This window comes from Procambarus clarkii, chromosome 35 (assembly GCF_040958095.1).
Source record: "Procambarus clarkii isolate CNS0578487 chromosome 35, FALCON_Pclarkii_2.0, whole genome shotgun sequence".
NCBI lineage: Eukaryota > Metazoa > Arthropoda > Malacostraca > Decapoda > Cambaridae > Procambarus > Procambarus clarkii.
In genome coordinates this window covers 15145949-15158895 of record NC_091184.1, presented here as the reverse complement: position 1 = coordinate 15158895, position 12947 = coordinate 15145949, and the positions used below count along the sequence as shown (strand labels likewise).

General features: G+C 39.7%; 1 protein-coding gene across 5 annotated transcripts in view; it reads left to right on the top strand.

The window, feature by feature from the left end:
* Positions 1-12947, top strand: part of LOC138371369 (uncharacterized) — a 560082-nt gene that overhangs the window by 113587 nt on the left and 433548 nt on the right. Inside the window, exon 1 of one of the 5 annotated variants that reach the window (XM_069336149.1) lies at positions 3684-4101. The exons of 2 other annotated variants lie outside the window; for them this stretch is intronic. The gene's annotated coding sequence lies outside the window, so the exon portion shown is untranslated. Of the gene's footprint in view, positions 1-3683; positions 4102-12947 lie in introns of those variants that run through there. 2 more of the 5 variants (XR_011230421.1, XR_011230419.1) reach the window with 2 other exon arrangements.

The following is a 12947-nucleotide window of genomic DNA, read 5'->3' as shown; positions in this document are numbered from 1 at the left end:
ATAAATGTAGCCTCTGCCATTAGATTAATGAGAGGTGGGGGAGCTAATGAATTAATCCTCTCGGTTCAAAAGGTGGGAAGTAGTGAACAGTGTATGATGAAGAAGAGAGCATATATGAATAAATTATGTTATAATGTTATAAAGTATGATGTTATTACAGAGTGTATTGCTGTGCCCAAGAGAAAATTTACACCACCATGGGAGGATTGTAATGTAGATGTAGTAATTACTCCCTTGCATAAGAAAAAAAGTATGTATGAAATAGGAGAGCTGAGGGCAACATATGATTGTATAATTAGAAAACTGCCTACGGAAAACACTCTACATGTATATTGTGATGGGTCAGTAGCTAGGGATGGGAAGGCAGGATGTGGAGTCTTGATCAGGGAGTACACTGACATCGGCACTGTAGATACTGTTATTGGACGCCGCTTAACTGACAATGTCTCTTCAACGCAGGCTGAACTCCAAGGAGTATTAGCAGGATTACAGGAAGTAGTCAAATAGTCAGTTTACAGTCTCCGTGGTGTAGTGGTAAGACACTCGCCTGGCGTTCCGCGAGCGCTATGTCATGGGTTCGTATCCTGGCCGGGGAGGATTTACTGGGCGCAAATCCTTAACTGTAGCCTCTGTTTAACGCAACAGTAAAATGTGTACTTGGATGAAAAAACGATTCTTCGCGGCGGGGATCGTATTCCAGGGACCTGCCCGAAACGCTACGCGTACTAGTGGCTGTACAAGAATGTAACAACTCTTGTATATATCTCAAAAAAAAAAAGTGGTAAAAATGCTTGCTTCTTTATTGACAGCAGAGGAGCGTTAGAGTCTTTAAATAGCAGACGCCCAGTGTATCAGAATATTGTGATAGAGTGTAGAGAGAATGTTAAGAGACTAGAAAAAACTGGGTATAAAGTAAGATTCATGTGGATCCCTTCACATGTGGGAATACTGTTGAATGAGGTAGTTGATGACATAGCGAAGAGAGCCACTGAAAAAACTCTTGTTGATGTTGTATGTCAGTTAACCTTGAAACAAATAAAAACAAGACTCAAGGTGATTCAGGAGGGTGAAGAAATGATAAAGAGAATGGCAATGGTGGACAGTAGTAACACACTTAAGAATTATTCAATAATAAATACAAATTCGTCCTTCACTTATGGTAAAGGAAAGTCTACTTGGAAGGATTCAATTTACATGAGATTACGATTAGGATATAAATATATCTGGCAATACGGTGTTGATGTCAGTGAAAAAGATAAGGAGTGTAAATTATGTAGTATGCCGTACGCCCACACCTTAATACATTAATTATGTATTAGAGTGGCACCTTATTGAAAAATATAGAAATAAGGAAATAAATAGTGTACCACATCAAATTGTTTGGATGTGTGATAATGGTATAATAGACAGTATACTTAGGAGCTACAAGTATTTTGCCCCAAGAATGTAACAATTATATGCTGTACTTGCTGTATGCAATGTTAAATGGGATTCTTGTACTGTTTATGTCTATTTGTACTCACTGAATTTGTGCGCCCCTTGAGGGACTTGAAGTAGAGGGGGGTAGAAATAGCCTAAGCTACTCTATCCCTTTGAGATGTATTTATTGCTTATCTCAATAAACATACTTGAACTTGAACTTGAATTATAAAAGATGTTACAGAATTAGGAGGAATTATCAATCATGGTTAAGCACTTATGTTAAAATTAACGTCAATTGAGAACAGAGAATAAGTCTTGTATGTTACCTAAGAAGCATTTGACTTCAGTAAGATTTGAATATATGAAAAAGTATTTCGTCATTGGAAAATAAATACCCAGTCTAGTTTCCTAAATCATGTAATTAGTGAAATACAAGTGCTACTGAATATTGTAATTAATCTGGCTCTTGTATCTAGATAAATCCCAATTGTTTTGGAATAATAAAGTCACCTTCAGTGACAAATACTGGATTTTAGTTAATAATCATTTTCAAAGATTAATCTGGCAACTAGCCTGGGTCAGCCTGTGAGAGGTCAGTGTGGAGAGGTTAGTTAGTGTGTGTTGGAGGCTTCCTGGAGGTCAACATCTCTCAGAGAGTAAGGCTGAACAACTAGCCTGGGTCAGCCTGTGAGAGGTCAGTGTGGAGAGGTTAGTTAGTGTGTGTTGGAGGCTTCCTGGGGGTCAACATCTCTCAGAGAGTAAGGCTGAACAACTGGCCTGTCTGTGGTGTTTAAGGTATCTGTCTCTGAAGTTTTAGTACAGTGTAGAGTCCACATCATTTTTGTATTCAGTATTCAGTTTAGGAAGTGTTCAGATAGAACGTTTGAAACTTACCATTATTTTCAGTGTTAATCTTTGCTGTAATAAATCTGTTATAGAATTTGTGGTGTTTAGTGGAATTTCCCCAACGATAATTTTTCATTGTTGTTGATCTTAAGTCCCCGTGTTTGAAACTTGGGTTCCCCCTGTAAGCCTGCTGCTGCTTTAGATTCAGCTACTTACAACAAAAGTTCCAAAGTAACACGGGCTATAATGAGCCCGTAGTGGACTTACCTGGCACAGGAGCGGGGCTATAACTGCCCTGTAGATTGATTGATTGATGAAGATTAAGCCACCCAAAAGGTGGCACGGGCATGAATAGCCCGTAAGTGGTGGCCCTTTTGAGCCATTACCAGTATCAAGAGCTGATACTGGAGATCTGTGGAGGTGCGAATGCACCCTGAATGGCGGGAGATGTCTCCCTTGTGAATGTGTTATGAAGATGAAGCCACCCAAAAGGTGGCACGGGCATGAATAGCTCGTAAGTGGTGGCCCTTTTGAGCCATCACCAGTATCAATAGATGATACTGGAGATCTGTGGAGGTGCGACTGCACCCTGCGTGACGGAAGATGTCTTCCGTGATTTAAACAGATTGAATTGATTGATGAAGATGAAGCCACCCAAAAGGTGGCACGGTTGCCCTGTAAGCCAGCAAGCATTTATTTAATACCAAAGATAGTCCCTTTATACTTAGATTTAATTCCCACACTAACGTCGAAATCTTATCCCATCCTTTTCCGATAACTGGGGATCCATTTTCGGGGTTTATGCCTAGTTGAGGGTATCCTGCTCCACCGTCAATTGAGGAAACTAATCAGTGGGTAGCAGGTGGTGGCGGAGAACTTCAGAGTTGCAGTATAACATAGAAGGGTACAGTATCCTCCAGCCGTGACATCTAAACTGTCAAATGTTTAGATCTTGACGAGGTGAACTATTATAGGCTACACAGCACATACTCTGGTTCCTGTATATAGTTTTACTTAGTAACGACCAGCATTTAACCAGGAAAGTGAGGGTTAAAGGCTAGCCCCCCTTACACCAGTAGAACAGTCCAGGGTCCCGGTAGTACAGTCCAGGGTCCCGGTAGTACAGTCCAGGGTCCTGATAGTACAGTCCAGGGTCCCGGTAGTAGAGTCCAGGGTCCCGGTAGTAGAGTCCATCACAAGTCAACAATTTGGACGATGTCAATCCGGACACTTTCTTCAAAAGGTCAGATGTAATACGAACGAGGAGCAAAGGGTTCAAGCTCAACAAGCCAAATGTAGGACAGAAAACAGGAGAGGCTTCTTCACCCGTATGGTTGTAAACCCGTGGAACAGCCTACCCGCCAAGGAGTAGGTAAGGTAAACACCAAAACTCTACTGGGTTTTAAAATACAGATAGAAAAGATCATCCAGGCAAATGGGTAGGACCTTTGACAAGCCGCCAACTTCCTGTCCTCGTTGAGGCCACCAGTATTAGTGGCTCTCAGGTTAAACGTCAGCAAAGATCAGTAACCAAAGAAAATGGGAAGAGCACCGTGGCGGGTAAGCGAGCGAGCGAGTGACGTCATCACAACAAAGGTTGCTATAGACGTCTCCACGACTCGTGAAGTTCGCCTGTCTTAAAGACCTGTGTCCACAATACCCGCCAAATTGTCCCTCCCACAGTACTCTCAGGACACTTATGGCAGTGTAAGTGTGTGGTGAGGCCACACCACTGAAGACATTGAGGATATACGACGAGGGAGAGACAAAACTGTTGAAGGAAGGAGTCACTGGCTCCACATGACCACCTTGTTCCTCGCACTCTCATCATCCGTAAGTTCTTGAGTACTTTCTGCTCCACCATTGTCTTACACCTCAACATGCAATTGTTGGGGTGTGGAAATAGGCCTATGGCAGTGTTGGGGTGTGGACATTGGCCTATCGAATATGATAATTTTTATAATAATAATACAATACAATACAATTTTATTTAGGTAAGGCACATACATACAATAAATATTTACAAGGATTGTTTGACTTATAGGTAGAGCTAGTACATACAATGCCTAAAGCCACTATTACGCAAAGCGTTTCGGGCATTCCCGAATAATAACATTAGATAATAATAATAGAGAAAATCTACTGGGACTGTGTGGTGTTGCAAACCCACGACCAAGGCATTGCCAGCTGCATACTCTACCACTGTACCACCACTGACTTCCTAAAAGTCTTACAATCAGATTTCTACTGATATCACAGGAAGTCCTGAAGCCAGGCCAAGTTTTACGTAAGGCCCCTAAGCACTCAGGTGAAGGGGTTAAGTATTGTAGTTGAACACCGTATGCCCATCTTCAGATACACAGAAAATCGCACTAAGGAGATATACATCAATGAACGATCCACTGGGGCTGTGAGGTGACACAAACATTGCAGGTTCGCATCGCCTCACAGCCCGAGTGAATTTTCTCATTGATGTATATCACGTTAGTGTGATTTTGTGTGTAAATAATAATATTAAAAATATTATTATTATTCAAAAGATTGTGTACAAAGAACATAAGAGTAATAAATGAATAATGGCTTTACCATTGTGATCATTGCTGTCTTCTTATATGTGCTATCAATCTGCTGTATGGTGTCTGTTAATCTTGTTTAAATTAACAATCAAGTTGACAATGTAATCAACCAGAGCTTTAATAAACCAATGTGCTTTATTATACTTACTATTCTCTCTCATCTCATTTTTTTTTCTTGCAATGTATGTTATAATTTTATTAATTCTGCTAGAATTTACCTACTTAAAATTAGCTGTTAGGTAATAGTTAGATAATGACCTGCCCGAAACACTGCGCGTACTAGTGGCTTTACAAGATTGTAAATACTATGCTATGTATTCTCTAACACAATGTACCTTCTTGTATATAAATTAAATAAATAAATCAATCCATAAGGGCCGTGAAGAGGGTTCGAACCTACATCAGAGAAGATCCCAGACGCTCCTTAACCACTTAACTGCGCCAACCGAGAATACGCGGTTTGCCAACCGAGAAAGCTCATTTTGATTTTTTCGTACCCATTCTAAATGTGTGCGAGGTTGGTTGTGTACGAAATGGACTCTTAGGACCTCCAGTGAGAGGTAGCTACCTAGGAAAAAATTCCCCTTATGCCCTAGGGCTGCTGGCTGGGTTAGTACCGAGTGGCACACGCGCCTCTGGCTCCCAAACACCTGTCCGACGCAAGTTGAAAGATCGTGCTTTGTCGGTGAAATTCAAACCTTAATGTTTAAAGAATATAAGGGTCATAATATTGGTGAAGCTAGACGCAATAGGACCTAACACAAAGATCAGATGCAAGTGATACAGCACCTATGAGGACGATACAGCGAGCGTATCCAGTTGTAGCTCTGAGCGCCACCCTTGCCCATCTATGCTATCTCCAATTTATTTAGATGATACATAGATGAATCGTTTTCTGCATTCATTGATGATGCATCTGATACAAGTAGCATAGATGAGCAGTGTTAGCGGCTTCCATGGTGGTGTTTTCCATAGATATTTTCAAGAATAGCTGAATCTCTTCTTTACTGACGGACACTCTTTGAGGCTGGCTGAATCTCTTCTTGTGTGGGACCTTACAAGGGGATTTTTTCACGACTACCTTACAAATTGATCTTTCCCTGTAATCTTTTCAAGACTACCTTACATTTTACAAGCTTGGCTACATACTACCTACAGGTACTAATGCCAAGGGTGTACATGAGTGCGTTATTTGCAAGCACACAGAACAAAGAAACAGGAAGCGAAATTCTATCTGTACCTGGTGCAACGAGAGCGAAGTCGCGCTGTGTACCCTGGACTACTTCATTGATTATTACTCACTTCCGAAGTACTGAGTGTGTAATACAGTGTGTTACTGTGTAAATAGTGTGTGAAACTGTACATATTGTAATTTTAGTGAATTTTTAACACGTAATATTGCGACAATAAACATTTATTGTGGACACATTACTGACACATGTATCACAGTTTCATGGAACATTATGAACATTCTGCTGTATACATATTGTAAAGGATACAAATATGCATCATATATGCACACAAGCATAAGAAATATTGCCGGAACAACCGTTGACATTTTCAAGAGGAAACTAGATTTATTCCTCCAAGGAGTGCCGGACCAACCGGGCTGTGGTGGGTATGTGGGCCTGCGGGCCGCTCCAAGCAACAGCCTGGTGGACCAAACTCTCACAAGTCAAGCCTGGCCTCAGGCCGGGCTTGGGGAGTAGAAGAACTCCCAGAACCCCATCATCCAGGTATCAACCAGGTATACGATAAAAAAACAAACAAATAAAACCAAATTGGAAATACATAAAACAGATAATTGAAAATATATTTGTGCCAACATCTGGTGCTTGAATGGCCCGCGCGACCGTGTCTGGGCGTGTCACGCACGGGCGACCAGCCCCTGATGACATCACAACGCACCTTGTCCACATCCCCAGAGCCAAAGTAAGTGGAATTTGGTATTTATTTTTACATAGATATTGTGAGAGTTTTAAGTGGTGGAATAAATGAAATTGTTATAAGGAATTGAGCTCGGAAAATTTCTAAGAATTTTCTTTATTCTTTAACCTTTATTCCTGTCGTGATATTCAATTAGGTCGCCTGAGGAAGGACTTGCTTAGCTAATACACCAGTGTAGTAAGCAGCTCATTCCTCACTTTGGGACCATGTATGAACAATTGACTAGGCGCGAGCAAACGCCGAGACCCCAATGAAAATTGAAATCCCCTCCACTTGGTCGTCGACCTTCGCCAATCGCCGAAGCGAATCTAACGAGTAGGTCCTGGGCTCTCACAACAATAATTTATTGTTGTGTGGTGCCGTATATTTGGTCCAAAACTCAGAATCGGTCTCAATTTTATTAGTCGAGTGTGAAGAACACATGCATAACAATAATAATGTGTGGGGTGTAACGAAAAGACAGTGTTAACCATAACAACTTAGTTTATTCAATAAAGTACTAACTACTACAACAAAACAAAAAGAAATGTCAATGACGTTACTCGAAATCCTTCCTGTGACACTATCAATGACAGCTAGACACCAGCCCCTCGAACTGCATAATGAACTAACTCAAACATAAGCGTGAACATAGAGGCATCAATCAAGAAAAAAGAACTAACAGATCTATAATCACAATTACAACAAATGACACAGTGGGTTTTGAAACACGTCTCCAGTAACCTCCTAACTGTTCTACGCCTCAGTGCAGTCTACACCTGCAATGGCGGATGCAATGCAATCAAATCAGTAGTCTTTCAATGACAACAATAACTAATGGGTTCACTGGCAACTCCAGCAAACCTTCCTCAAATTAATCCTTACGTTAACACTCCGTGCCACGGACGATCAACAATCAATAACAATTGATTTACGTTAATAACACAATAACATTTACGTTAATAACAAAATAGCATTTACGTTAATTTAATAACTCTTACAACTGTCACTAGTAACGCAGAAATTACACAACACTCTACCTGTCGAGCATTCAGTGAGAAAATCCCATTAATTAATCCCTGTACTACCAGACAGCTGATTAATCTCTTTACTAGTTACGTTAATTTACGTTAATCAGTTACTAATCACTCAGCGATGGTAAACTCTGATTTACAATGTCCAAAGTGCTAAGAGAACGGTAATCACTCGTGATTAGCTTTAGAGTAATTAATTATTATCCTCAAGATCAATAATTAAACAATAAAAATACGCAACCTTTCACACTGGCTCAGCAATTTACATTAAGGTATGAATTCCGTCTAAGCCTTCCATACTCAGACCAATTCAGGTGGCTAATAACAGTAATTAGCTCCACGTTTACGTTATTCAAAAATGACGTTACTCCTCCCACGAGTCAATCAAGTGCCGGTACTTCCGGACAGATAAATAATGACGTTACGTTAATGGAACAATGGAGCATTCGTGTGAGTCGATCAAACAAGGATCGAGGTTAATTATTTTGACTTCCTGAAATACGTCAATTACCCGGCCCACTGACCATTAATTACGACAGACAATACTGGTTGATACCTGGTTGATGGGGTTCTGGGAGTTCTTCTACTCCCCAAGCCCGGCTCGAGGCCAGGCTTGACTTGTGAGAGTTTGATCCACTAGGCTGTTGCTTGGAGCGGCCCGCAGGGCCACATACCCACCACAGCCCGGTTGGTCCGGCACTCCTTGGAGGAATAAATCTAGTTTCCTCTTGAAAAAGTCCACGGTTGTTCCGGCAATATTTCTTATGCTTGCTGGGAGGGTGTTGAACAACCGGGGACCTCTGATGTTTATACAGTGTTCTCTGATTGTGCCTATTGCACCCCTGCTCTTCACTGGTTCTATTCTGCATTTTCTTCCATGTCGTTCACTCCAGTACGTTGTTATTTTACTGTGTAGATTTGGTACTTGGGTCTCCAGTATCTTCCAGGTGTATATTATTTGATATCTCTCTCGTCTTCTTTCTAGTGAGTACATTTGGAGGGCTTTGAGACGATCCCAATAATTTAGGTGCTTTATCGCGTCTATGCTTGCCGTATATGTTCTCTGTATTCCCTCTATTTCAACAATCTCTCCTGCTCTGAAGGGGGAAGTGAGTACTGAGCAGTACTCAAGACAGGACAACACAAGTGACTTGAAGAGTACAACCATTGTGATGGGATCCCTGGATTTGAAAGTTCTCGTAATCCATCCTATCATTTTTCTGGCTGTCGCAATATTTGCTTGGTTATGTTCCTTAAACGTTAGGTCGTCAGACATTATTATTCCCAAATCCTTTACATGCTGTTTTCCTACTATGGGTACATTTGATTGTGTTTTGTACTCTGTATTATGTTTAAGGTCCTCATTTTTACCGTACCTGAGTACCTGGAATTTATCACATTTAAACATCATGTTATTTTCTGATGCCCATTCGAAAACTTTATTAAGATCAGCTTGAAGTTTTTCAATGTCTTCAGCCGAGGTAATTTTCATACTGATTTTTGTGTCATCTGCAAAGGATGATACGAAGCTGTGACTTGTATTTTTGTCTATATCTGATATAAGAATAAGGAAAAGCAGCAGTGCAAGGACTGTACCCTGAGGTACAGAGCTTTTAACTGCACTTGGACTAGATTTTATATGGTTGACCGTTACTCGCTGAGTCCTGTTTGACAGAAAACCGAGTATCCAGCGTCCTACTTTACCGGTTATTCCCATTGACTTCATTTTGGGTGCTGTCACGCCATGGTCACATTTATCGAAAGCCTTTGCGAAGTCCGAGTATATCACATCAGCATTCTGTTTTTCTTCTAATGCCTCAGTGACTTTGTCGTAGTGCTCAAGTAGCTGTGAGAGGCACGATCTTCCCGCTCGAAATCCATGTTGGCCTGGGTTGTGAAGGTCATTGGTCTCCATGAAACTGGTGACCTGACTCCTAATCACTCTCTCAAATACTTTTATGATGTGCGATGTTAGTGCAACTGGTCTATAATTCTTTGCCAATGCTTTGCTCCCTCCCTTGTGTAGAGGGGCTATGTCTGCTACTTTAAGTGCATCTGGTATCTCCCCCGTGTCCAAGCTCTTCCTCCACACTATACTGAGTGCCTGTGCTACCGGCACTTTGCATTTCTTTATAAATATTGAATTCCATGAGTCTGGACCTGGGGCTGAGTGCATGGGCATGTTTTCAATTTCTCTTTCAAAATTTAGTGCGCTCGTGTTGATATCAGTTATGTTTACAGGGGTTTGAATATCCCGCATAAAGAAATTGTCTGGATCTTCCACTTTCATGTTTATTGGAGTGCTAAACATGTCCTCGTACTGCTTTTTTAGGATTTCACTAATTTCTTTGTCATCCTCCGTGTATGAACCTTCACTTGTACGAATAGGTCCAATACTGGCAGTGGTTTTTGCTTTTGATTTCGCATATGTGAAGAAATATTTTGGATTTTTCTTTATTTCCTGATTTGCTTTCTGTTCTAACTGCCTTTCTTCAGTTTCATATGAGTGTTTCAATTTTCGCTCGATTTCTTCAATCTCCCTATTTAAATTATTCCTTCTTTGACAGGAAATTTGTGTCTGCATAATCAGTTCCGTTATTTTTTTCCTGCGTTTGTAGTGTCGTCTGCGTTCTCTTTCTACGTTGGATCTCTTTCTGGCTTTCCTCAAGGAACATGTTTCAGACAGACTTGATACGCTTCCGAAGTCAGTTTTTCTATTCCTTCTGTAGGACTTGTATTACTTAGAACAGTTTCCCATTAATGTTTGTAAGTTCCCTGTTTATTATCTCCCAGTCTATCCTTTTACTATTAAAATTGAATTTACTGAATAGCCCCTCTCGCTTTATCAACGTTTTAGGTCTATTCTGAGTATTGATGGTCGTTTGCACTTCAATGAGCTTATGATCTGAGTATGTGGTATCTGATATTGTAATGTCTCTGATAATGTCTTCATTGTTCGTAAAGACCAGATCTAGAATATTTTCATTTCTCTAATTCTTATCCGGCTGACGGCTAGGCTCCTTGAGACTACCGAAGCTGCTTGCAGGAAAGTAAATTAACGCAAACGTATTCTACGTTACTCAAATTGTCAAAGAACAAATTCTCTTACAGCAATGGGCGTTCCCTTGGTTACGTTATATTAATTGCCTCGCATCACCTCACTGAATACTGGACTTCGATGTCCTACCAGATAAACAGGAGAATACATGTGTACCCAAGTACTCGTCTACAGCCGAGTTCACCCACGACAATGACAAATCACACTAACAAATCACAGTGATTTACGTTACAATGCGGTTGCAATGACAATTCTGCAGAACCTAGTAAAATAATATACAGGACATGAACCCTCTAGAACCCTGCCCCACAATGACTTTACTGAACTGCAATCACATACGGTGATTGCTCAACTCTAGCAACAATCACCAAATAACAACCCCTTTGCAATAACATACACGGCAAGTACTATAATTTCCAAATATTAGAATACTGCACACACTTCCTGTTGCAAATGACCCCAGTGCTCTCAATAACCCCTAGAACATAGGTCCACACATTGCAATCACCACAGTAAATAACACAATAACACTAGGCACCGTGACTCTACGATTATATATATATATATAATTACTGCTGACACATGTAGCCTACAGTTATCAAACGTTATTGGGAACACTAAGGAGATCTCGCACTCCTTAAATCACATGGGTGAGTGATTTATCGATCCCGCATGCCGATAAACACTCTCGAGAGTTACGTTACTCGACAGAGCGATGGCGGTCTCTCCAGACAGCCTCGTCACTCACCAAATTCTACCAAAATTATGTTAATACTGCAACCACAATACACACACATATATATATATATATATATATATATATATATGTATATATATATATATTATATATATATATATATATATATATATATATATATATATATATATATATATATATATATATATATTATATATATATATATATATACTGTATATATGTGTGTGTGTATATCACGAAAATAAACACGTGATTAAGAATGTGAGAATGTCAGACTTTTCAAATTACTTTCTTTGGTGATCTGTACTCACCAAAAAAAAAAATACCTTGTAAGGAATGTAATAAGTTCTATGTCGGGCAAACATCTAAAGATTTAAAATGTAGAATATCGCAACATAAATACTCTGTAAGACATGGCCAATTGTCTAATGCTTTGTTTGTGCATTTGTCAGAAAAAGCTCACCAAATTGATTGGGAGAGTGCTTCTTCTATAACAAATTGTAAAAGCACCTATAACAGAAACATAATTGAATCTGCTTTGATACAGATCACCAAAGAAAGTAATTTGAATATTAGCAGTGGTCTATATAACTTAGATCCATTTCTAATAGATCAGCTAAAGGGCGATTTAAGTAGGATCATTGAAAAACATTTGTCTCACTAATTTATTGTATATATTTACCTCTTTATGTTATAATTACCTATGTATTATGCTTGTATGTCTGCTGTATCAGATGGGCCATTGGGCTACATCGGATGGGCCAATTGGGTGCATCTGATGGGCCAATGGGCCGTCTGCGTTGTCCAAGTATTGTACCTCACCTTACTTCACCACTCTCTCCTGCCTATTTATACCCATCACTCGATCTGTAAAATGACCTTCTGAAGATGTATTTAATATACGAAAGTACTTAAGGAAATTTCCTGTTTCATTTTTTCTCCGTGGTCTGACATTGTCATATATATATATATATATATATATATATATATATATATATATATATATATATATATATATATATATATATATATATATATATATATATATATATATATATATATATGCAATTGACGATCACAAAACACTGATCATTTTATGCGGAAAATCCACAGAGAAATATGAAATGAGGTGAACGTTTCGGCTTTGTTAAAGCCTTTGTCAACACCAGACTGACTAAGGAGAAGGGAGAAGGGGGAGGATATATAGGCCGACACCTGACCAACCCATCCCTAGGGTTGGTCAGGTGTAATTAACCAAAAACAGGTATAGCTTAGCTTAGAATGGTCAAAGAGGATTAAGCGGTCAGAGAATAAGGATGAAAGATTAAAGAAAAGCCTCATGAACACACAATATATGGATATACAAT